Raw genomic sequence first — 27513 nt, 5'->3', positions numbered from 1 at the left:
GTGAGAGATATTGCTGAATGAAATTAAGTTATTGGTTTCTGAGGAATCATGTAATCGGGTGTTAAAAGGGAGAGGAGTCAAATTAGGAAATTTGATAGGTTTCCCAAAAAAGATGTGTTTTTCGGGCACGCTTAAAGTTGTGGATGGGAATTAATCTAATTGCCTGGGGGAATCGCATTCCAGAGAACTGGTGCAGCTCGAAAAAAGTCCAGGTGACAGTAGTGCGAGGTTTCAATTATGGAGGATGTTAATCTTAGATGATTGGCAGAACGTGGGGCACGGGTGGGAGTGGTAGACAGATAGATACAAGGGAACAGAGATGTAGGAGAGCTTTGTGGGCAAGAGTTATACGGCAAGTTTGAATAGAAATTTAAAGGAAATGGGCAACTATAAGACTGGCTGCTATAACCTTGTGAGGTCCCCCTTGTTCCACCAAAACAACACTGACCCGTCGAGGCATTGACTCCACCTCTGAAGGTGTCCGGTGGTATCCGGTACCAAGACGTTAGTACCAGGTTCTTTAAGTCTGGTAAGTTGTGAGGTGCGGCCTCCATGGTTCAGATTTATTTTTCCTGCACATCCCACAGATGCTCTTACTGATTGAGGTCTGGGGAATTTGGGGGCCCTATCCACACCTTTTTAAGGGTATGTGCACACGTAGTGGTGTTCGGGCCGCAAACATCCCGGAAAACGGCTGAAAAATCGGAAGCGGAATTCCTACAAACATCCGCCCATTGATTTCAATGGGAAATACAGCGGTCTGTTCCGACGGGGCGGTTTTTTACGCCTCATTTTCGGAAAACGGCGCATAAAAAAACAGCCGCAAGAAAAGTGCATGTCACTTCTTGAGGGGAGTTTGCTTAAAAAATGCCTGAAAATCAGGAGCCGTTTTCCCTTGAAAACCGCTCCGTATTTTCAGACTTTTTTAATTTTGTGTGTTCACATACCCTAACTCTGTCATGTTTCTGAACGTTCTTTACAGTGTGGCAGGGTCATTATCCTGCTCAAAGTGGCCACGGCCATTAAGGAATACCGTTGCCATGGAGGGGTGTACTACTGAAGAAAAAGGTTTAGGTAATTGGTACATGTCAAATTAACATTTACATGAAGGCCAAGACCTAAGGTTTCCCAGCAGAGCATTGCCCAGAGCATCACACTGCCTCTGCCAGCTTGCATAGTGCATCCTGGTGCCATCTCTTCCCCAGGTAAGCAGCGCACACAAACATGGCTGCCCACATGATAAAGAAGAAAATGTGATTCATCAGACCAGGCCAGCTTCTTCCATTGCTCCATGGTCCAGTTCTAATGCTCACATTCCCATTGTAGAAGCTTTTGGTGGTGAACAGGGGTCAGCGTGGGCACTCCGACCGGTCTGCGGCCACATAGCCCCATAATACAGCAAGCTGTGATGCTGTGTGTATTCTGACACCTCTATCATAGCCATTATTAACTTTTTCAGCAATTTGTGGTACAGTAGCTCTTCAGTGGGATCCGTGTCAATGAACCTTGTGCGCCCATGACCATGTCGCTGGGTCACTGGTTGTCCTTCCATGGACCACTTTTTGGTAGCGTTTGTCCAGATCTCTCCCTCAAGGTTTGAACAATATGGGTGAATAAACCCACTGGAGCAGTGATTGAATCATAATCCTCCTCAGTGTGTACTGCTTATTATTTTAAAGTCGCTTTCTGTTGGGATATGTTCACATGCACAAGTAAAAACGGCTGAAATCATGGGGCTGTTTCAGAGAAAACAGCCTCTAAATTTCAGCCATTTTTGGGCCGTTTTTTTTTCTAGACGTTATTGGAGCTGTTTTTCTTTTGACACAGGAAAACGGCTCAAGAAGTGACATGCTCCATCTTTTTACACATCGTTGTTTTTTATGCGCCATTTTTTAAAACCGCGGCTACCTGTAATGACGTTTCATCCCATGTGACCATGGCTACAGCTTGTGATTGGCTGCAGCTGTCACATGGGATGAAACATCATCCCAGGAAGCCGCGCTGGAGGAAGGAACACAGACTTCTGGGTAAGTATCAGGCTTTTTTTTTCTAAAAGTTTCTTTTTTTGCGGTGGGATCAATGCGAACCCGCCTCATAAAATGCAACAACTATTTGTTGCGGGATTTAGCTCCCCATTGAATTCAATGGGGAAATCCCGCAACAGATAAGCAGCGATTACGCAAATCCAATTGACATGCTGCGGAATAAAAATCTGCACTGCAGGTCCGTTTCTGAGCGTTTTTTTCGCTCCTTATCTACGAAGCGTGTGGATGAGATTTGTTCAGGGTATGTGCACACGATAGCAGGCATTTACGTGTGAAAAGACAGAATGTTTTCAAGAGAAAACGGCTGCCTCGTTTCACACGTAAATGCTCCTCCTCGTATTATGCGAGGCGTCTGTGACGCTCGTAAATCTTGAGCTGCTCTTCATTGAGTTCAATGAAGAACGGCTCAAATTACGCTGCAAAGAAGTGCCCTGCATATAATGTATATAAGTGTCCTGCACTTCTTTGCCGAGGCAGTCAATTTACGCGTCTGTGCAGACGACCTGGAATTTACGCGTCGTCGTTTGACAGCTGTCAAACGACGACGCGTAAATTCCAGGTCGTCTGCACAGTACGTCGGCAAACCCATTACAATGAATGGGCAGATGATTTCCGACGTATTGTAGCCCTATTTTCAGGCGTAAATCGAGGCATAATACGCCTCGTTTACGCCTGAAAATAGGTCGTGTGAACCCAGCCTCAATCTCATCCTCTTTGCTGCTACTGTATTCTGCTGCGTTTTCTATGTCCGCAATTCCGGATGAAAAAAACGCAGCAGTTCCGCTACGTGTGAACGAGCCCCTAGAAATATTCTTTCCAGTGACCACAGACTCTTTAACTTGTTAACAATCTCGTATGTTTTATTCATAAAAATATATGCAGTGTTCACTTTCTTTAGAATACACAAAAATATGACTACTGCTAAAACAAGAATACGCTTTTTGTGTTTTTCATCTGACGTTGTGTGCAACATGTAGGTTATTGGGTAGATGTTTTACAAGTAGAAGCAGGTAGAAAATGCTATATTAAATGAATGGGATTGAAGATACCCAGAGTCCTTATGCACAATTTGTATTTTAATCTAAATTTATGCAAGTTCTGCATTGTAAATATTGCTTAAATCACTGTCAATTTTGTCAAGCATTACAGTAAAAAGTCCAAGCAGACATATCTGGAGAAAGATGACCGGCTTGTTACCGGGACATCTCCATCAATCAACACAAATCTTTGTCTAAGTATTTTTCATTACGGTGTCTGTATTTGGTCTCGTTGTTGTATCGGTCGACTGACTTTAAGAATTTCTTATTACCTGCAGAATTTTTGCATTCAATTCTTGACCAGGCAAACTGGCCGCTTTTAATTTGCAACATGAGTCTGTTTTACCTTTGCAGCATTTTTGCCGTTTTGAAATGTATGTGCCAAGACTGACGTAGCAGTAGTGTCGCGATACATCTGTTGTCATGACTGATGTGAGTGATTGCAATCTTTGTACAGCACTGTAGAATATGTTGATGCTAAATAAGCAAAATTAAGGCCTCATGCACACGACCGTAGCCATGTGTACGGCTGACATTTTCGGGTCGGCCGGCAGCGGACTGTCAGCTGCAAGCCGCCCGCAAATCGCGGGCAATTCACATGGCTGGACCACAGAAGACGGCCGTAATAAGACATGTCCGTTCGTTCTGCGGTGCGGGCTCCCGGGCCATGCCCAGACCGTAAAAACTACGGTCGTGTGCATGGCTCCATAGAAATGAATGGGGCCGCAATTCTCCCGTGGATTTTCGGGGGAATTGCGGCCGCAAAAGGACGTTCGTGTGCATGGGGCCTAAGAAATAAAACTAATTGCAATGTTGCTGAGGCTGCCATATGTTTTTAAAAACAGGATAGGGAGGTAAGACCAGTCTAGTTTGTCATTCCTGGATTAAATTAAATTTGGTGGCACAAATAACTTATATAATGGGTAAAAAAGTAAAACCAGTGATGTGACCCAGAGCAACTAAACTGATAAGGCCAAGTTCACACTTGCGTTGTATAAGGCTCAATTCACATCTCGTTTTGTGCACACGTTTGTGGTATATGAGGACGTATATGTTTTTAAAGTTACAAAAACATATGCATTTGTAATATAGGCTTAAGTTTTGTGGTATACGTATTTATACGTTTGTGTCTGTTCTTATAAAAACGTATACTTTTTTTGTTCTTTAGCGAAGTCAAACTCTGTAAAGTCAAAATTTCCCATATAAGGTTACAAAAACGTATACGTTTTAAGTATGCAAACGTAGGGTTTAATATTTCATACATCGCCATTGACTTCAATACAAATAAAAACTTCTAGGTTTTGTAAAAGTATTAAAGCGTAGTAGACTACGGTTTTCAGGACATGGAAGGAAAAAGGATACAACGTAAGCAAACAAAACGTAAGCACCAAACTACACCATTAGGGCGTCCGTCCTGACCATAGAAGTCAATGTGCACGTCAGACATACAGTAACGAGATGTGAACTTAGCCTAATCCGTTACAATAAGATTTTAGATCAAAATAATGGCTAAAAAACAAATCCGTTTAAAATCCCATTGAAATCTATGGGATTTTAAATTACATCCGTTAGCGTCTATTATGGTAGTCATCCTAGAGTACAGGACTTTTTTTTCTCCGTTCAAAAAAATAAATAAAGGCTGTCCGACGGACGGGTTATTTTTGTTATGGGCATCAATGTAATACGGATACAAACAAGTTGTAATCCGTTTGCATCTGTTTTGATCCTGTTATCCTTTTTCTGATCTAAAAACGGATCAGAGTAACAGATTATACAACGCAAGTGTGAACTCTGCCTTACAGCTGTAATTTTTCTAAAATGGGACAGACAATTAAAGAAACATGGCAGAGTTTAAGTTTTTATTTGCACAAACTTATAGATCTGGTGCACTAATAAATTCTGGAAAGCATGGGAGTGTAAAAATTGAGGCTACCTGGTGGACACTATCAGACCTGTCGCTATATATATATATATATATATATATATTACCAGCTTGTAGAATAAGGGGATGTTCACATGGCCTATTTTCAGATGTAAACTGTTTTACGCCTCGAATTACGCCTGAAAAAACTTCCATTAGGCCTACAAACATCTGCCCATTGCTTGCAATGGTTTTTACGGTTTCTGTTCCCATGAGGTGTTCTACGCGTCGCTGTCAATATACGGCACGTAAAAAAAAGTGCATGTCACTTCTTGGGACGTTTTTGGAGCCGTTTTTCATTGACTCTATTGAAAAACCGCTCCAATAACGTCTGTAAAATACGCCGTGAAAAAACGCGAGTAGTTACAAAAACGTCTGAAAATCAGGAGCTGTTTACGCCTGAAAACAGCTCCGTATTTTCAGACGTATTTTGCTAAGCCGTGTGAACATACCCTAACGGGTAGCGAATGCTCCTAGAATTCTGCTGCTGGCGTCTGTTTTTTGGTAGTGTTTTCTGTGGATGTCATTGACCCTATTAAAAAAACAAAAACAAACTAAATCGCCCCCCCATTAATTTCATTCATCAGCAGGGGCTGTTTCTTTCCCGGGCGGCTTTTGGCTGGGAAAAGAAAGTAGCATGTCTTTTCTTGCCGCGGTTTCCACCTCTGACCTCCCATTGAATCAAAGGGAGGCAGAAAAAACCTGCGGCACTAGTTTGAGTGTTTATTGCATCGTTTTTGCCCGCGGTCCTTGCATTAGTTTCAATGAGTCCTTGCATTAGCTTTTTCGCGGGTGAAAAAAAAACGGAAAAATACTTGCAGGCAGTTCAAAATCTGCCTCAAAATTCATGAAGTGCAAAAAAATCTGTGTGGGCAGAGCCTATAATAGACTACCTGGATCAGCATTTATAATAAGTGGTTGGTCTGCTGAAGTGGGCCGCTTAGGCCTCATGCACACGAACGTGTTTTTGGGTCCGCAATTCATCTGTAAAAATGCAGATTAATTGCGGACCCATTCATTTGTATGGGCCCATGCACACGACTGTGGTTTACACGGACTGTGTGGGGGCCGCAATTGCAGACCATAAAATTTTAGGACAAGTCATTTTACGGTCTGCAATTGCGTTCCGGTCCCTTTGAATTAAATGCACATCTTCTGTGTGCACGGTCCATGATTGAGACTCCGCGGCTGTTCGTGCCGTAATCATGCCATGTGCATGAGGCCTTATTGAGTTAATAAACAGTATGGTATGGGAATATAACTGATGGAAAGTATTTTGGATCTGCTGCAATTTCAATTTTGTTTCGGAGATCAAAGTCACAGGATATGAAATATGGGTTCAGTGTCAGTGGTACACAGGATCCACCTGTAATCTATCACATCTAAGTTATGAACGGTCATACACGCAGGACCCGCTTTCACTGAATCAGCCAGTCCTGTGGACCGGACGGTAACATGATTTCGCAAACGATACAGCTGCTCTGTATAGAGAATAGAGCAGCTGTATCTCAAATTATTTTTAATTTTTTTCATGAAAACTAATTATAAATTTTGCACCAATCACACTGACCTTTTTACAAAACAAAAACAAAAAAAAAGGTCATTACATAGCATTTAAAATGTCACAATATGCCTGTATTTTTCTTGTGAGCCACCTCCGTGCGTAACTGATCATGGAGGCTCACTAAAGGCTAGGGCCCCTGATATCCATATAGTGAACTTTTTTTATCGGTTTCCAGATATGCACCTTGGAGAGATGATTGTATATGGTTTTTATTATTTGCACCACTAATCTGCCTCCCAAAAAGGAAAAAAAAACAATTTCTGATATTCTGCACGCCAATACCACCAAACGTGAGAAGGTCCTATTGCTCTAATTTTGAAATTTGTCTTCATTTTAATCTCTTAACTAATCTAATGAATAAAATTAAGACTTTTTTTTATTTCTTAGATTAATTAAGAGATCAAAATAAAGTGTCGCCTTTGATTTGCATTGGCTATTTAATCACCATATGTAAAATCGAACATCTTTGTAAAATATGTACTTTGCGTGTTTTTGTGCTTTCACTTAATTTTCAGTTTTTTTTTGTTTTTTTTTGTGCAGTTCAGAAGTTTCTTTGTTTCCTAACGAGAATGCATCAACAAGCAGGGAGGGGGGCTGATCAAGTGAACTAACACCTCTGAGCTTATTTTTCAAAGTGTTTGTGTGAAATTAAAAAACTAAATTAAAAAAAAAGCTAGCTGCTGTGCTGAATCATATTCTGACTTTAATTTTATTCATATCTTATTCATGGCACATCCGATTGTAACACATGTAAAAAAAAAGTGGGCCAACTAAAATATTAAGGGCGCATGGCAGAGCTCAGTGCATAGACCTGCATGTAGCACTTAGTACGGAGGCTGTTAGGCAGCAATTTGCAGTAAAACTTTTGCAGTGAGACACAATAACGGCCTGTGTGCATACACCTTTAGGCGGGGTTCACACGACCATGTTACGTCCGTAATGGACGGAACGTATTTCGGCCGCAAGTCCCGGACCGAACACAGTGCAGGGATCCGGGCTCCTAGCATCATAGTTAGGGTATGTGCACACACACTAATTACGTCCGTAATTGACGGACGTATTTCGGCCGCAAGTAGTGGACCGAACACACTGCAGGGAGCCGGGCTCCTAGCATCATACTTATGTACGATGCTAGGAGTCCCTGCCTCGCTGCAGGACAACTGTCCCGTACTGAAAACATGATTACAGTACGGGACAGTTGTCCTGCAGCGAGGCAGGGACTCCTAGCATCGTACATAAGTATGATGGTAGGAGCCCGGCTCCCTGCAGTGTGTTCGGTCCTCTACTTGCGGCCGAAATACGTCCGTCAATTACGGAAGTAATTAGTGTGTGTGCACATACCCTAATGTACGACGCTAGGAGTCCCTGCCTCTCCGTAGAACTACTGACCCAGACTGAAAACATGATTACAGTACGGGACAGATGTCCCGCAGCGAGGCAGGGACTCCTAGCGTCGTACATAACTATGATGCTAGGAGCGCGGCTCCCTGCAGTGTGTTCAGTCCGGGACTTCCGGCCGAAATACTTTCCGTCCATTACGGCCGTAACATGGTCGTGTGACCCCAGCCTAATACTCTGTCTGTATTCGTTATTTGTTGGTTAACGAGACGGACTTCGAGGACGGTACAGTACCTGAGATGGCTTAAAGTTGTTTTAGTAAACCCACGTGACTTCTATTATAAGAAATTCTGCTGAGGGAATGTTCACAGTACTTCTTACATATCTCCCAGGGGTTTGTGGTTGTCACTCAGCAGGAAGGGTTCTAGAAATTGCACTTCTCTGCGTGTCGTCTCAACAGATGGGGTTTCCACACCAGCAGAATGAGCTTAAAACTTGACTGTACTTAACTGAGTTATTCTTAGTTAAAGCTCACGCTGACAAGTTTCTAATATTTAACTGGTAGTAAGTAATTCCTAATACTACTTTTTTACTGCCTTAAAGTTTATCTAGGACTTGTTTACCTAACTGGACCGATGTCATAGGGCCAGTTCACACTGAGTTTTTTTGGTGCAGATTTTGCCACAGAAACATTCTTTCTTGCTGCAGTTCCGCCTCTGACCTCCCATTGAAATCAATGGGCAGCAGAGAAAGCTTTTTTCTTGGCGTTTTTTGCCTGCAGCCCTTAATGGCCGCAGGTGAAAACGTGGCAAGAAAGTACAGACAGGTAAAAATCTGCCTCAAAATTTCTGAATGAATTTTGAGGCAGTTTTTTTTTCTGCCTGAAAATTCCTCCGTGTGAACTAGGCCTTAGGGTATGTTAACATGGAGGAAGTTTGCAGCGAAATTCCACCTCCCATTCTTTTCAATGGGAGTCACACACTTTTTTCTTTTTTTTTCCCTGTTAGCTGATTATTTCAGCGGAAAAAAGAAGCGACCTGCTCGATCTTTGGCCAGATTCCACCCGAACCTCACAATGATATCAATGGGAGGGAGGAATCTTCCTGCCGTCGGCACGAATAGTTCCGCCACGCAAAATCCGCCTTGTGAACTAGCCCTTAAAGAGGCTCTGTCACCACATTATAAGTGTCCTATCTCCTATATAAGGAGATGGGCGCTATAATGTAGGTGACAGCAGTGCTTTTTATTTAAAAAAAAACAATCTGTTTTCACCAGTTTATTAGCGATTTTAGATTTATGCTAATGAGATTAAAATGATTTATGCTAATGAGATTATGCAAGCAGATTAAAAAAAACGTGTTGTGTTAAAAAAAATAAAAAAAATACTTAATTGCGCACACAAAAAAGCGTAAATAACACCTGTATTTTAAAAAGCGCTTTACAAAAACACTAGCGTTTACACGTCATTTTTTTTAGCGCCGTGTGAACATAAGGGGTGACCATGACATCCTGTAGTAAAGACCTTCTTTACTTTTTTGGTAATCTGGATCCGTGTCTTTCTCCATCTTTTTATTTCTGAGATTGTGGCAGTAAGTGATGTAAATTGAGCATAATAGACTTTCCCCTGTTGTTTGCACTCCTCATGCACAATTATCATTCTAAATGTTCCAGTATAGGTTATTACATCTCTGAAATCCGGGCTCATCCTGAATTCCTGTGGATCTACATAGATAGATCCTGGGAATCTTTACCAATGCAGTAACTGTGACGTGTAGTGGGTCATTTCAGCTGTAACTATAGAGAAGTAATAATTCTATCTCAATCCATCATGTAGATGAGGAAATTGCTTGCTAGGCTTCCCGTAGAGATGTCAGCGCGCCTCAGAGTCTATTGAGCAGAGAAGATTGTTCAGTAATTTGGATACAATGTGCAATATAGAACATTTATTATAAACTAGCAAAGGGCTTCCCTACCTATTCCCATTTTGTATCCAGTAATTCAGTATGGGCTAATCCTCATGTTATAAACCTCGCACCACCTGGAAGAGAGAAATCTTTGACTCAGAAAACAGATGCAGAGAGAAATATTTTAGAATAATTGTGTAAACCGAGATTTTGGTAGAAATCCTCCTCCTTCCTGCTGTTTATAATGTCATGTTTCTGTAGAGTCTCATGTTAAATAGATAATTAATTTCCAAAATCATCCTTCGCTCTGCTGTCTCCAAGTTTATATCATTTAAAGGGCTCGTTCTATAAAGACAAGCCATTTGTAAATGGAATCTGGCCCTGCATTGAGCTGATCGCTGTGGATCTGGCTTCTCTAATCTTTTTCCATGAGCTGTCATCACCAGGAGTGAGGAGGGGGGCGGCATTTAGGACACTCTACTATTAGCCAAATCAGAGAGCAGCTGCAAAGGACTCAAAAAATACACTGAAGGTTGGGCACGTCCGTGCATTTTCAATGGCAAACGTGTGGCTAAACTGTGGTAGTTTACTAAACCGCACGTGTTTTCATGACTACTGCTGATTTGCAATGCAGTATTTGTTACGTGGCGTGTACAGGTTAGGAGCGTGGTTTTATGGTGCTTCATCTGTACAAGCCACATTTTCGGAAAATGCATGTAACTTTGGCGCGCAACTTTTACCACAGCTTGTCCGGATCATGTACCAGTACCATGAGGGTAAGGCCACAAGTAATTTAACATGCAGATATTAACAACCATTTAAATCCCCTGCCTATTCGCAGTATAACCGCATGTCGGCTCTGCTTTGGCCGCTACGTGTGGCCTTACCCTAAAGGTTCATTTCCCATGGATAATTAAATGATTTCTGATAGATTACAGATAATTGCAGGGTGTCACAGCATTGGGAGACCCTTTTATTCGTTTATTACTGGGGGACTCTTAACAAAAAGACAATGTCTAAAGCAGGAACTGAGTTACAGTTTTGACATTGCACTTGACCTGCTTTTTTCCATGGGTGGGTGGCGGTGTCTTTTTAGTGAGGCTACATTGACCTGTAATGTCAGTATGGACAGGATACAATTATACAGTCGTAGTATATATTGTAGTACTTTTCCAGTACTTTGAACACAGGCTTATTATTTCCTTATAATCTAATTCTCATAGGAGTTCAACAGATAGCGAAATAAAGGAAATGCATGTAACCCTTTACATCCGTGTTCAGCTTCTATGTCATTCATTTGGATTGCTAATGGTTCAGTTTTGTGCACATTGGAACGGTATTTTATTTGCTAACGCAATGCAATGAGTTACCGTACGTTGAATACTGTGAGCGTTTCTGATGTGGTTTATTCTTGGTGTAGTTTTCGCTAGTGTCAGTGGTAACACATGGTTTACAAATTACCTATGTGTGTCGATTTGCGGCATTTGAAAGCAAAATCAAATTTAAAATCTTCAGATGCTACAAAGACTCTTAGGCCTTGTTCACATCTGCATTCAGCTTACCGTTCTTCTCTGTCAGAGGGGCAGAACAATGGAAAAATTGAAAACGCTGGTTTCGTTGGACGATGGACACCGCCGGCGGCCGACGAAACCCATTGACTTTAATGGGCTCTGTCGGGTTTGTGTCCGTGGTTTTACCGGAAATAATAGTGCAGCATGCTGCGCTATTGTTTTCATGACTCTTCGCCGGATCTGTGACGAAGGTTGCTAATGGAGCTTCCAACGCAGATGTGAATGAGGCCTTAATAGATTCTGTAACTTGGTGTCTTCGGCACAGAGGTTCTTTGGAAGTACAGCTGATTTCAACGCAGCCCTATTGGGCTTTAATGGCAGCACCACAAATCAATGCACTAATGCTGTGTAAGGGCTTATTCACACGAACGTGGAAAAACTCTGATGTGAAAAAGTGAAGTTTTTCACGTCCGAGGTGACATCACAGCCTTTAATCTTGTGTGTGTGCGCGCGCGCGTATATATAATTGATCTCCACTGCAGATATGGAAGATGGCAGAATAACATAGTCATATTATTAACTTCTAGACAGTCATCTGTCTTGTCATCTGCAAGTGACGTCTCTACATCGGAATAATTGCATGTATTTCCCTAATTTTTTAATTATTTAATAGTGAACATTCTTTTATAATCTTGGTATAAGAAAGATACAATAGAGGGAAAAATACATTAAAGATTCAGATATAATATTATAACAGGAAACATTCTACTAATTTTGTGGCTCTAATTTGTATTTTCTTGCTTGCTCATCTAACCTCCAAGTTGGTGGACACTGTATATAACAGGCAGTAGTAAGAACATACTGGAAAAAAAAGATTTTAATGAGAGGGATTACTCTAAACAATATGGTATGTTAGACCTGGAAGTAAGGGTATGTTCACATGCAGTAGCAAAATTCGTCTGAAATTACGGTGCTGTTGTTTTCGCCTGAAAACCGCTCCTGATTTTTTTAACAACTCGCTTTTTTGGTGGCGTATTTTACGGACGTTATCGGAGCTGTTTTTCAATGGAGTCAATGAAAAACGGCTCCAAAAACGTCCCAAGAAGTGACATGCACTTCTTTGACGCGGGCTTCTTTTTACGCGCCGTCTTGTGACAGCGACGCGTAAAATTACACCTCGTGGGAGCAGAACATCGTAAAACCCATTGAAAGCAATGGGCAGATGTTTGTAGCCGTAATGGAGCCGTTATTTCAGGCCTAATTCGAGGCGTAAAGCGTCTGAATTACGTCTGAAAACAATGCGTGTGAACATACCCTTATAGTTCCATTTTTCCATTCCCATTGTTGGAAACCATTGTGAAATCTGGGATACAAGTAGGTTGCCTACACACGAGTTTCATATTTTTATTTTAAATTACAGGACTTTGCCATTATCACTTGTGGTGATAAGAAAAAAAAAACCCTTTCTATAAATAAACACTTGTATTCGTCTAGCTTGCAAATAGCTTGACTTTTATTTCACGTAAGTAAATGTTTTCCCCCTGGATTAGGTAGCATACAGTAGTTCTGAAGCTGCAGGTCATCCATTTATGTCTAGAGTCTGCACAGTCAATATTGTGGAGTATTTGGGCTGCTGTCCAATGTTTCCTGGGCAGAGCGCCACATGAGTGACCTTTGCTTAGTTTAAACCAATGTTTAAACCTTTTAGCCTTTTATGCAGGACTTTGATGTGCTGCCTTTTCCTGGACAGAAGTACCTGTATAATCGAGCTATAATCGCTTCAACTCGCACATAACTTTGTGATCAGCTGCGCTGCTGGACGGCATGTGCACATATAAAGGACCCTGTCACTCTGGGATCAGATTTGTGCTTTTGATTTTTTTTTTTTTTTAAGATTTCGGCATTCATAGCTCTTTGATGCAAAGTGTTATTTTTGAAAGTAATTGCTTTCTGTTTGTGATCTGGTAAAATTATGTGAACCTGTAAACCTTTAAATAATAATAGGCAAGCTCCTTTTTTGTTTTTTTTACTTTTTTTAAAATTTTTATCCTTAAAGAGGCTCTGTCACCAGATTTTGCAACCCCTATCTGCTATTGCAGCAGATCGGCGCTGCAATGTAGATTACAGTAACGTTTTTATTTTTAAAAAACGAGCATTTTTGGCCAAGTTATGACCATTTTTGTAGTTATGCAAATGAGGCTTGCAAAAGTCCAAGTGGGTGTGTTTAAAAGTAAAAGTCCAAGTGGGCGTGTATTAGGTGCGTACATCGGGGCGTTTTTAATACTTTTACTAGCTGGGCGCTCTGACGAGAAGTATCATCCACTTCTCTTCAGAACGCCCAGCTTCTGGCAGTGCAGACACAGCCGTGTTCTCGAGAGATTACGCTGTGACGTCACTCACAGGTCCTGCATCGTGTCAGACGAGCGAGGACACCGGCACCAGAGGCTACAGTTGATTCTGCAGCAGCATCAGCGTTTGCAGGTAAGTAGCTACATCGACTTACCTGCTAACGCCGATGCTGCTGCAGAATCAACTGTAAATTTAAATGTATCTGCTTGTAAGACAGGCAGTTATACCACACAAAATTGTTGCTAATTCACATCCCCCATATGTCTACTTTAGATTGGCATTGTTTTTTGAATATCGTTTTATTTTTCTAGTATGTTACAAGGCTTAGAACTTTAGCTGCAATTTCTCACATTGTCAAGAAAATTTGAAAAGGCTATTTTTACAGGGGGCAGTTCAGATGTGAAGTGGCTTTGAGGGCTTTATGTATTAGAAACCCTGAATAAGTCACCCATATTTAAAAACTTCACTCCTCAAAGTATTCAAAACAGCATTTAGAAAGTTTATTAACCCTTTAGACGTTTCACAGGAATTAAAGCAAAGTAGAGGTGAAATTTACAAATTTCCTTTTTTTTTTTTTTTTTTTTGCAGAAATTCATTTTTAATCCAGTTTTACCAGGGAAATACAACTCAATATTTATTGCCCAGAGTCTTCAGTCTTAGAAATATCCCACATGTGGCCCTAGTGTGCTAGTGGACTGAAACACTGGCCTCAGAAGCAAAGGAGTACCTAGTGAGTCTTGGGACCTCCTTTTTATTAGAAAATATTTTAGGCACCATGTCAGGTTTAAAGGGCTCTTGCGGTGCCAAAACAGTGGAAATCCCCCAAAAGTGACCCCATTTGTGAAACTAGACTCCTCAAGGAGATTATCTAGGGGTATAGTGAGCATTTTGACTCCACAGGTTTATTGCAGAATTTATTGGAAGTAAGCCGTGAAAATTAAAATCTACATTCTTTCAAAGAAAATGTAGGTTTAGCTAATTTTTTCTCATTTCCACAAGGACTAAAGGAGAAAAAGCAGCACAACATTTGTAAAGCAATTTCTCCCGATTAAACGACACCCCACATGTAGTCCTAAATAGCTGTTTGGACACACGGCAGGGCTTAGAAGGGAAAGCGCGCCATTTGGCTTTTGGAGCTCAAACTTAGCAGGAATGGTTTGCGAAGGCCAGGTCACATTTGCAAAGCCCCCGAAGGGACAAAACCGTGGAAACCTCCCACAAGTGACCCCATTTTGGAAACTACACCCTTTGAGGAATTCATCTACCGGTGTAGTGAGCATTTTGACCCAACAGGGGTTTTATAGATTTTATTAGGATTGGGCAGTGAAAATAAAAAAACAAAACCTTTTTCTTCAATAGACGTAGAGTTAGCTAAAAAATTTTCATTTTCTCAATAAATAAAAGAAAAAAAGAACCACAATGTTTGTAAAGCAATTTCTCATGAGTACAGCAATACCCGATATGTGTTCATAAACTGCTGTTTTGGCACACAGTAGGGCTCAGAAGGGAAGCAGTGCCATTTGGCTTTTGGAGTACAGATTTTGTTGGATTGGTTTCTGGTTGCTATGTCGCATTTGCAAAGCCCCTGTGGGACTGAAACCGTGGATCCCCCCACAAGTGACTCCATTTTGAAAACTATGCCCCTCAAGGTATTCACCTAGGGGTGTAGCGAGCATTTTAACCCCCGCAGGTGTTTTGCAGAAATTACTGCGCACTTTGTTGCAGAGTGAAAATAGGATTTTTTCCATAGATATGCCAATATGTGGTGCCCAGCTTGTGCCACCATAACAAGGCAGCTCTCTAATTATTATGCTGTGTTTCCCGGTTTTAGAAACACCCTACATGTGACCCTAATCTTTTGCCTGGACTATCGACAGGGCTCAGGAGTGAGAGAGTACCGTGCGAAATTGAGGCCTAATTTGGCATTTTACACAGTATTTGTTCACACTTGCAGAGGCTCTGTGAAATAATAAAAGAAACCGCTGAGAAGTGACCCCATTTTGGAAGCTACACCCCTCAAGGCATTTATTAAGGGGTCTAGTGAGCATTTTCACCCCACAGGTCTTTTCCATAAATGATTGCGCTGTGGATGGTGCAAAGTAAAAATTATTATTTTTTTATTTTTTTGGGTTGGCCTGTCCTGAGGTGCTGTCACCTGAACTGAACAGACTAAGGGCGAGAGTCGTCTGAGGACCTGGAGGTGATAGAGTCTGGAGCAAAGAAGGGGTGGTGGGGAAATTTGATAAGCGAAATGTGCTCTGACCAGGAATGGTACTAGAAACAGAGGGCGGAGATATAGAGGGGGGCTGTGCGGGGAGGGGGGAAAGGGGGGAAGTTGTGGATTTTCTGATATGCTGTCACTATTGTATACGATGTTGGAAAATTGTAATGTGAATGTTAATGTGTTATTTCATTTCTGTGTTCGTATCAATAAAATTTGGATTGATTTAAAAAAAAAAAAAAAAAAAAAAAATTTTTTCCTAGATGTGACATTTCATTGGTAAATATGTCGTGCCCAGCTTGTGCCACTGGAGAAACGCCCCAAAAATTGTTAAAAGGGTTCTCCTGGGTATGGTGATGCCATATATGTGGAAGTAAACTACTGTTTGGGCACGCTATAGGGCTCAGAAGGGAGGGAGCGCCATTAGGCTTTTGGAGCGTGGATTTTGCTTGGTGGTAGTTGTGTTTGGAGTTTTACTGGTGTTTCAGTTTATAATGTGGGGGTACATGTAATCTGGGCAGAGTATATTGGGGGCATAGTCAGGTGTTATAATAATGGGGTAAACAATAAAATAATCCATAAATATTTGTTACACTGTGAAGTAATCCTTTCTGCACAGGCCGGTGTCGCACTGATAAATGGTGTCCTTACTCATCTCCCATTTGGTCCACGCTCTGCACCTTTGCAGCTTGAGGAATTTTTCCTGGGAAGTGTTGTCCTGGTATAATACGAGCACCCTCGCTTCCAGCAGATGTATTTGAGTCCTCCCCTTCCTGGTTCCCTAATTTTAGGGCCTTGATAAATCGCCTCTTGAAACAGAAGATATGTTCCCTTTGGGCCGGCACAACTGCATATTTTTCTTTCCGGACTTTGGAGCCTTAACTAATTTTATTTTTTCATAGATGTAGTGGTATGAGGGCTGTTTTTTTGCGGGACGAGCTGTAGTTATTATTAGTACTATTTTGGGGTACATGCAACTTTTTGATCACTTGTTAGCCTTTTTTTTTGGGAGGCAAGGAAATCAAAACACTGCAATTCTACCGTAGTTTTTTTTTATACAGTGTTCACCATGTGTTTATAAATTACATGTTACCTTAATTCTACGGGTCAGTATGATTCCGGCGATACCTAATTTATGGAACTTTCTTAAGTTTTACAACTTTTTCCACAATAAAATTACTTTTGTAAAAAGAATGTATTTTTTTCTGTCGCCAAGTTGTAAGAGCCATAACATTTTAATTTTTTCGTCGACGGAGCTGTCTAAGGGCTTGTTTTTTTTGCGAGGCAAGTAATCGTTTTTATAGGTACCATTTTTGGACACGTGCGACTTTTTGATAACTTTTTATTTCAATTTTTGGAAGACCATGACCAAATTCACTGCGAGGGACAAATAACATAATATTTTTATAGTTCAGATCGTTACGGACGCAGTGATACCAAATATATATGGTTCTATTACTTTTTTACTTTTATTACTTTTTTATGTTATTACTTGAAACTTTTATTTTATTTTATTTTTGACAACTTTTATTTTTACTTTTACACTTATTTTTACACTTTTCTTTAGTCCCACTAGGGGACTTGAATCTTCAACTGTTTGTTTGATGTTATAATAAATTGCACTACCCATGTAGTGCAATGTATTAGAACTGTCAGTTAACTGACAGCAAGCCGATCAGGCTCCGATTTGCTACAAACCAGTGTGGATCGCTGCATTGAAGGGGTTAATGGCAGGAATCGGAGCTAGCTCCAGTCCCTGCCGATACATCGGGGTGTCCGCTGTAACATACCTCGGACACCCACTGCTGATGACGCCGGCTCAGCTTCTGAGCCGGAAGCTGAGTCGGCGCCATCTTGCCGATGGTACCGGAAGCCTTTTAGGCCCTGCCGCCGAGCGGGGCATAGGAGGCTTCCCTTGCTGGCAGACCGGGAGGTAAGTATTAGGCCTCCGATCACCTTTGCAGCCACCGGCAACCCAGCGATCACGTTGCTGGGGTTCCAGTGGCTAAAAACTCCCCACATACTATTGAACGCAGCATCTGAGGGGTTAATCGGCCGGATCGGATGCTAGCTCCGGTGCTGGCCGATACCTCAGGGTGCGAGCTGTAATGGTGCGGGCTCAGCTCACCGCAACGTAATGGTACTGCGCTTTTGCGGGAAGCCCTTCCCGACAGCGCCGTATGTATACGGCGGATATCGGGAAGGGGTTAAAGAGAAATTTCACTCTACAGTTGTGGATCACCAGACGTGATGCAGGGCTTGAGTCCAATGATATATATATTCATACTGCCCCCTGCCTTTCAGCCATTACTGCGTATAGGGAGAAAAGTGTCAACCAGTGGCTGGGGCAGCATAAATGTCATTGGACTCCAGCCCTGCATCGCATTTGGTGCGCTAGAGTTATAAAGTCTAAGTTCTCCTAAACCATGGCGATTCTCCCAAAAAGTGACAGCACTGAAATCGGTGAGTGTCTCGCTTCTTTATGCTGCCCTCAGACCGAACTTAATAAATATATGAATGATTCTCTATAAGGGTATGTTCACACGAGGGCGTCCGTAACGGCTGAAACGATGGGGATGTTTCAGCCTGAAAACATCCCCGTAATTTCAGCCGTAACGGCATGTGCAGGCGCTTGAACGCCGCGTCCATTACGGACGTAATTGGTGCTGCTATTCATTGGAGTCAATGAATAACGGCTCCAAATACGCCCAAAGAAGTGACAGGTCACTTCTTTGACGCGGGCGTCTATTTACGCGCCGTCATTTGACAGCGGCGCGTAAATTACGCCTCGTGTGAACAGACAAACGTCTGCCCATTGCTTTCAATGGGCAGATGTTTGTCAGCGCTATTTTCGGACGTAATTCGGGTCAAAAACGCCCGAATTACGTCCGTAAATAGGCCGTGTGAACATACCCTGACACGTCACTTTACCTGGGAGCGTGTGGTTTTGTAGAAACCTTGTATTTTCTTTTGTCAAACATCTATTTTCAAAGCAAATAAAATAGTGTAGGAAATCTGCTGAAAGTTAACGGGACCTATTTTTTTTTTTTTTTGGGAGTGCTATCAAAGCATTACAGAAATACTAAACTCCTACTTAACCTAAAGAAAAGATCCCTGCTAGCAAATATTACTGATTTCCATCTATTTTATTATATAAATGGGAAACTGCAGTAAAAAAAAAAAATTCTCATGTCGTTTTTGTCAGTATTCATTGCAGGCATATTGTAAAGGCTTTGTGTATACTTCACCCCTTATGTTATTTTCTTTTCTCTAGCATTTTTGCGGAGGTTTCAGAATGGGGGATTTGTTCTGGCTGTGAGGGTGCTATCAAGTCCATCCAGAATTGCTTGCTAATGCCACTTTCACACAGCCGTATTTTGATCAGTATTTGGAAGCTAAGGCCCAGTTCACACAGTTTTTTTTGGCGCTTGTTGACGTGGAAACCGAGTCAAAAAATGGTCGAAATCACGTCCTATTGATTTAAATGGGAGGCGGAGGTGTTTTTCCTGTGAACGGAAAAAAAGCTTTCAGGAAAAAAAAGCGTCATGCTCTTTCTTCCCACGGTTCCGTTTCTGATCTCCCATTGAAATCAATGGGAGACACCATTGCCTTGGTTTGAGAAGCCTTTGCTATAGGCTCGGCTTACTCAACCCCTCTCCTGCCCAATTGATTGGACTATTCACCTGACCACTCACTCTTTGTTTTCCTCTTATCTAATAAGTTTTATACTGCCTTCTATTTTTCTCCATGAACGAGCACAGTATTTGTATTCTTATCTATACATAGTTTTTGATTCTTCTTTGTGTACACTCTGTATCTCACATGATTGTATTTGACATTGCATGTACGTTTTGTGTATGTGCCCGTTCTCCAGGGTGAAAAAGACTTAGGCCCTGTTCAGAGTTTTTTGCAAGCAGAAAAATCTGCCTGCACGCTGTTTGCTGAGTTTTTTTTGTCCGCGGGCAAAAAAAGAAACAAAAACCGCTTTCTCTGCCCCCCATTGATGTCAATAGGAGGTCAGAGATGGAAATGTCCGAAGAAAGGACATGTTGCTGCTTTGTCCCGCAAGCGGTTTTTTTTCCGCTCGTGGGAAATAAACGCCTCTGCCTCCCATTGGCGTTTTTGGCCTTTTACAACGCAGTTTCTGCGGCAGAACCAAGGCACAAAATCTCCATGTGAACAAGGGCCTTACATAGTTTGTTTTATGTTTTTGATATGCTGTTTTGACAAACCAGAAAAACCTTTTCTTCCTATAAATAAAGATTTGATTAAAAAAAAAAATCAATGGGAGGCAGAGTTTTCCGTGGCTTTTTTTCCCCCGCCATGGCCGAAAAACGACGCAAAGATAGTGCCGGCAGGTCAAAACTTTTCTGCCCGCAAAAAAAACTCAGTGTGAACAGGGCCTAAAATCAGGAGTGGAAGCTACACAGTGAAAAAGCGTAATAGAAATATTTTCACCTCTCCTGTATTTTGAACACACTTTTGGTTTTGGCTTCCAAATACTGACTGAAATACTGTTATGTGAAAGTGGGCTTACAGCTGCTGAATTTGCGCGTTTACATCAGCGTGACCACCAGGAAGGCTGATTTTCAGCTTCTTCAAAGATGCGAAGCATGGGATCGAAAAAAAAACATGAAAGTCTGAGCCATTTAATGCTTTCTCTGCACTCACATTTTATTTGATCGTGCGATGTTTATAGTACTTTTATTTAGCCAAATATATTATACAGGAGTTAGCATAGAAATATATTTGTTGCCTCTGCAATTGTTTCCGTGTCCATGTTGCCAGGGCGATAGGCGTGACTGAGGGGTACTTTGGCATGGAAAAATGGTTTTCAGGGGTTCTCACAAAAAAAGTTTGAGAAACCTTCGGTTTTTCTAGATTTCCTTTGCAGCTTGCACGTTTTTTTCTTGTTTTTTTTTTTATAGTTGTGGACAAAATGTGAAATTATTGCCCATAGCGGTTTTAGATATTCTCTCCCGGTTATATTCTTATAAACCGATATTGGTTCTTTGTCATCAGTTAAAATCCTGCAGACGGGTCTTTTGGAATAATGAGATCCATTGCAATAAGTCCTCCCCTTGCACACAGGACCGAATTGCTGCAGTTTTTCCGCTGGGATACAGTACCAGTCATGTAGATGCGATTGCATCAAATCTCATATACATCTTTCAGATTTTATCTGCATAGAAATTAACTTGCAATTTGGTTTTCCAAACCTGCAGCATGTCAAATTTCTGTTTTCAGATTTTCAGTGTGTTTCAATCTTTTCGATGAGTGCTAAAATCTGCAACAAATTTGGCAGAAAAATCAGTATGTGTGACGTAGATTTTGCTGAAGATTCACTGCAGATTTGTGGCGAAATCCACCGGCGAATTTTTCTGCTACGTGTGCAGCCTTACTTTTTACTTAACAAAATGTGTGATTTAGTAAAGTGTAAGTTATAAGGTAGATAAGTGCCAATTCTTCGAAGCACCTTTAAAACGGTATCCAGACTGGTGGTCCCTTTTTTAGTTCGCACCCCCTCCCACTTAACTTGTGCAGTATGAAAAGCAAGTTTAGAGAACAGCATGTCATGTTAAAGTGGGTCTAATAATGAATCAATCATCTGTATTCTTCGCCATAGGCGCATTATGTCATAGGGTTCAAATACAACCCTGAAAATGTGTCCTAAAAGCTTCTGCTAAGGAGTAAACTGCCTTTATTTTCCCTTTCCCTAGCAACACCGATATTACAAGAAAATCTATACTCGACCAGCATTAAAACACAAGAATAAGGGTAATTTGGAAAAATGGTGTTTGGAGGGGCCTCTTTGACAAACCCCGGGTATGTACGCTCAATCTGCCGCTCCCACGCAACGAGTGGAAGTTGGTAATGCAGGTTATGAAAAGCAGATTTTATGCAAAACATGTGACATTCCTCCAGGATTAGCAGGAACTAAATGAACAATTGCTATTCTGCCTGTCAGAGCCTCTTTGTGTTATCATACTGGGTTACATAGCAGTGCATTAACGCCTGCGAATTCGCTCTATTCAATCCTCCGTTCAATTTTGACACAAGATTGGAAAATGCAGCCGCTGAATAACAAAATCTGAATGTAGATGAGGGGGAAAGGGGGATATGATAAAATATCACGGTAACTTTTTCTGCTGCTTCTGAGATCTACAAATCTTGTTAGTTTTTTTTTTTTAAAAAGCACCCTGGCGTTCGTTTTTGCTGTGATTTTAACTAAAGCTTGTCACAAACTTAAAACGGCAGATGTGTTATTTTCAGATAAAACGACCGGATGATCAGATTGATATCTCAATTGAAAAGACAGGTTTTGCTTTGTAGATTGATGCTTCCAACAAGCGAATGGTTTATTGGATTTTTTTTTTTCTTCATTTTTTTGGTAAAACGTTACCTTGTCTTTTTCAAGGATACTACGCGCTGAAGAGGAACTTCTTATGTAACTTGAGAATAAATTATATGGGGTATGTTGGAATTGTTTCATTGTAGCATTTTACTAAGCAACAGGATATGCTGACATAGATAAACTGTAACACATATATAAAGGGTTGTGATGTCATCACTTCAGTCTTCATTAGAAATATTGTATCTTGAAGATCCCTGGCCTATATACTAGTACTTCGCTTCTGTCCTTGTTTCTAAAGGTGATGCTCAGAATATCTCAGTGTAGCACTCGATGAAGTGCAATGTACTCGTGTGTATTGGCTTACCTGGTGCTGTGTTTCACGGGAAACTGCTCCATTCTGGGATGCTGTTGGGTCACATGATCTTCAGTCTGACTCCCTGTATCCTGCAGTATCTACTATAGAAATTGGAGCTCAGTCTCTCAATGCAAGTCTGGGACTTAAATCGAGGTTCTCATAGACTTGCAGTGAGAGACTGACTGCCAGCGGCTAGGAACAGAGCAGCTACCCTTGAAATATAGCACCAGGTAAACCAATAGACGTGGCTACTTTGCACGACATCACATTTGCAAACGGGGAAGCAGGGCAGAAAAAAAAGAAAAAGCAGGAGTCCTTCTTTGAGTTCATTATGAGGTACACTATAGCATCCCTATCTCCAGAGACTAATCACTTGCCGAGCTGCCAATGGGACAGTTTGCTCCTGATATGGTGTATCTAACCCTATTCCTTATTATATGGTCTCCAAGAACCATACAGCTCAGAAGTCTGTACATATTCTTCAGCCCTCGATACAACAAAGCAGAAGTATTCGTTCTTAGACAATCCTATCTGATTCAGCCTCGTAAGTTTTTTTTTTTGTTTTTTTTTTTTTTATTAGTAACGTCTTCGATGTATAATATTTGTGATGTTCGCTCTTGGGAATTTTTATGCTTCTTTCTAGTGTAACAATTCCAAATTTATTACTCATACTGTGTTTAGGCTTTGTTCACATCTGCATTCTGGTTGTTCTGCTCAGTCAAAGAACCAAAAAAAAGGAAAAAACTGTACCGTCTGATCCCTTGCATGACTGAATCCAACGGCGTTGGTGGAACCCATTGACTTTTAATGAGTTCAGCCGTGGTGTCCGTGGGTTTACCAAACAAAGTAGCGGACGCAGATGTGAACACAGTTTGAGGGATGTGGCTGATGATCACTTCCATGGTTTAGGTATGTACTCAACAAAATGTAAAGCAAGAAAATGTGACCATTTGCGTGCGGTGTACTCAACTTTGTACCAACTTTTCTTAATTGTGGATTGATGGCCTCAGTTTTAACCTTATAATGATTAAATGGAACACAACACTTATTGCTTAACCCCTTCCTTGCCCAATCACGTAACTGTACGTGGTGAAAATCGGCGGTGCATTCCCGCCTTTTCACGTACAGTTACGTGACGACACTAACCTGTCACCATGTCAGATGACATGGCGATAGCGGGCAGATCACGGTGGCAAGTGACAACAGACACACCGCTCGCCGGCACAGGACCAATCAGAGTGGTCCTGTGACGTCGATGGCTGTGATTGGTCATTCAAAACTGAATGACCAATCACAGCATATGTAAACAAAGGACGCAGAATTCTTCTTATCACCGGCTCTGACAAGCTCATTTCTGTCAGAGAGCTCGTGAGAGTCGGTGTGGGAAGAGCTGTGAGAAAATAAAAGTCAAAGAAAAGTGAAAGAACTGAATAAAGATCTCTCCTAGATCTCCCCAGATCCTCCCAGATCTCTCCTGTCCCAGTCATTAGAGAATAGCCCCCAAATTGCCCACCCATTATCCCAGTGAAATTACTGCGCCATATTACTTTAGGCAATAGCCTAAATACCCCCAGATCGCCCCCTGAGAGAACATTGAGCCGTGTCAGTGTCCATACGATTCACAGAGATCGCCACCATTCACTGTTGCCGTGCCACATACAGTGACAGTTTTACCCAGTTTTACACAGTGATCCGGTCAGTTACATCCCGCTCCTACATTATTGAGAGCGCCAGTTTTTTCTCTAGTTAATACAAAAAAAAAAAAAATATATATATATATATATATATATATATATATATATATATATATATATATATATAAAAAAGCAATTAGAAAAAAATTATTTTTTTCTTAGGGACAGTGTTACGTTTTAAAATTATATCGGTTACATTGCAGTGTACATTAGTGCAATATGGCACACAAATTTTATAGCCCAGAGGAGGCATACGCTATGCTGTGCTCGGATACAGACTCTGCTAGCGAGGATGAAATGCAGTTCGTGCTGACATCATCTTCGTCTAGCGAGTCTGATGAGCCCCCCCAGCAGCGCAGAAGAGTTGCTGGTTCTGACCAGCCCCCCGATAGTGAGGCGATATGGATGCCCCCCAAGTTCCCGACTTCACTGCATCCTCGGGAATCCAAGTGGAGACCACGGGGTTCGGAGAGTTTGATTATTTAAAATTATTTTTCTCCGCTGATTACATAAATTTAATGGTCAAACAGACTAATTTATATGCAGGACAATTTCTCGCCCAAAATCCCACATCCTATTATGCCAAAGGACAAATTTGGACCCCCACAAATTCAGAGGAGATTTGCAAATTTTGGGGCCTGTTACTGAATATGGGCCTCATAAAGAAACCCAGCATTAGGGACTACTGGTCATCTGATATCCTATATTATTCCCCCCTTTATGGCAACATTATGACCAGAAAAAGATTTGAGGTCATCCTCAAATTTCTGCATTACGCAGACAATACCTGCTGCCCACCACGTGATCATCCAAATTATGACCGTTTATACAAAATAAGGCCTGTAATCAAACATTTGAATTCAAAATTTGCCCAAATTTACACCCCAGGAAAAAATATTGCGGTCGACGAGTCTCTCGTCAGTTTTAAGGGAAGGCTCCACTTCCGTCAATACCTCCCAAATAAAAGGGCCCGGTATGGAATAAAGCTATATAAAATCTGCGAAAGTTCCACTGGGTACACTCACTGTTTCCGGATTTATGAGGGAAGGGATTCCAAAATTGATCCCCCAGAGTGCCCCCCTTCCCTTACTGTCAGCGGAAAAATTGTGTGGGATCTTGTACACCCGCTACTTGGCCAGGGATATCATGTCTATATAGACCATTTTTACAACAGCATCCCTCTCCAAAAGTGCCTTTTGGCAAGAGCAACAGTGGCCTGTGCACAATAAAACAAAAATTCTAAGGGCCTCCCCAAAACCCTCCTGGGTCAAACATTGCCAAAAGGAGGAAGCAAAGAAATGTGCAGTAACAACATGTTGCTAGTAAAATATAGGGACAAGAAAGATGTCCACATTCTGTCAAGCATCCATAAGGATAGCAACATCCACGTTCCAGTTCGTGGCTCCAGCACCCCAACTGCCAAGCCTGCCTGCGTACTGGATTATAACCGCTTTATGGGTGGGGTGGATCTATCTGATCAGGTCATAAAGCCGTATAGTGCCATGCGGAAAAGTAAGACCTGGTACAAGAAGCTGGCAGTCCACCTCACCCAAATGACAATGTATAACGCATTTGTGGTGTCCAGATACGCAGGCAATACAAATACATTTCTCCAATTTCAGGAGACAGTTATCAAGGCCCTTTTATTTGACAACCCAGGAGGCGAGGGCAGTTCTTCACGAGATCACAGTTGCCGTATAATCCCAGGCCAGCACTTTCCCTCAGTAATACCCCCCAGTGAGAAGAAAACAAGACCCCAGAAAAGATGTCGGGTGTTTTCCAAAAAAGGCTTTAGGAAAGACACTATCCACCAGTGTGACATGCCCCACAAAGCCAGGCCTGTGCATCAATGAATGCTTCAAAATTTTCCATACCTCCACTGACTTTTAGATTATTTTATTTATACACCCGTTTATTTTACAAATAGGCCATTCTAAATTGATTTTTGAAGCTGAGTAATTTTAGATCATATATTTTTGCCCACAAAATTTAAAAGAAGCCCAAACAAAACTAAAAATTCTTACTACACCCCTAGATGAATACCTAAAGTGGTTTCACATTCTAATTAGTCACACCAAATTAAAATATTTTTGAAAAACCCCCAACAAAATTCTCACTATACCCCTAGATGAATTTACGTGGTTTCATGTTATAATTAGTCACACCAAATTAAAATATTTTTGAAAAACCCCTAAAAAAAATTCTCACTATACCCCTAGATGAATACCTTGAAGGGTAGAGTTTTCAAAATAAGGTCCGTTGGAATCACTGAAATTGCATACTTGAGATAAAAATTAAATTTTTATTTGACAGCATCATTTGCCTATTATTATAACTATGTCCTGCCATATAAAGCGGTTATATTAATTCTTATAAACTGTTTGGTGATATGGGCATAGTTTTTTATATTTGGAGGTTACTCAATTTACGAGCATGTAGGGCCTATCAACTCATTCAAGCTAAAATTATGTTCTGAAAAGCCAAAGGGCGCTTCTTTGCTTTGGGGTCACAAGGTGTGGGCATGCAGCAGATTACGGCCTAAGTGGGGGTATTTCTTGACACAGGAGAAACTAGGTAATAAATGTTGGGGTGTGTTTCATCAGTTTCATGTACTATTTTGGAAAAATTTGTCCTAGAAATGACGCATTTGTGAAAAAAATTAAAATGTTATTCTTGAGAGGTGTAGTTTCCAAAATGGGGTCACTTTTGGGGGTTTCTACTGTTTTGGTCCCTCCAGGCCATTGAAAACACGACATGGCACCGAAAACCATTCCAACAATATCTGCGCTCCAAAATCCAAATGTCACTCCTTCCCTTCTGAGCTCTGGCGTGGGTCTAAACAGCCGTTTATTACCACATATGGGGTATTGCCGTAATCGGGAGAAATTGCTTTACAAATGATGAGGTGCTTTTTCTCCTTTATTCCTTGTAAAAATTAGAAAATTCTATGTTTTTTCAGAAACAAAGTAGATTTTCATTTTCACAGACTAATTCCAATAAATTTAGCAAAAAAACTGTAGGGTCAAAATGCTAACTATACCCCTAGATAAATTTCTTGAGGGGTGTAGTTTCCAAAATGGGGTCACTTTTGGGGGGTTTCCATTGTTTTGGCACCACAAGACCTCTTTAAACTGGACATGGTGCCTAAAATATATTCTACAAAAAGGATGCCCCAAAATCCACCAGGTGTTCCTTTGCTTCTAGGGCCTTTGCTTCAGT

At 41.3% G+C, this 27513-nt stretch overlaps 1 protein-coding gene and 1 long non-coding RNA gene across 16 annotated transcripts in view; one reads left to right on the top strand and one right to left on the bottom strand.

The window, feature by feature from the left end:
• Window positions 1-27513, top strand: part of PTPRF (protein tyrosine phosphatase receptor type F) — a 717955-nt gene that overhangs the window by 30810 nt on the left and 659632 nt on the right. The gene's annotated exons all lie outside the window — the stretch shown is intronic.
• Window positions 9293-27513, bottom strand: part of LOC142657559 (uncharacterized) — a 92912-nt gene continuing 74691 nt past the window's right edge. Inside the window, exons 2-3 of the long non-coding RNA XR_012849941.1 lie at window positions 9879-9943; window positions 9293-9792 (exon numbers count right to left, since the gene is read on the bottom strand). This is a non-coding gene — a long non-coding RNA (uncharacterized LOC142657559). The remainder of the gene's footprint in view (window positions 9793-9878; window positions 9944-27513) is intronic.

Source organism: Rhinoderma darwinii, chromosome 7 (genome assembly GCF_050947455.1).
Source record: "Rhinoderma darwinii isolate aRhiDar2 chromosome 7, aRhiDar2.hap1, whole genome shotgun sequence".
NCBI lineage: Eukaryota > Metazoa > Chordata > Amphibia > Anura > Rhinodermatidae > Rhinoderma > Rhinoderma darwinii.
The sequence above is the reverse complement of the archived record's forward strand: the minus strand, read 5'-3'. Positions and strand labels throughout refer to the sequence as shown.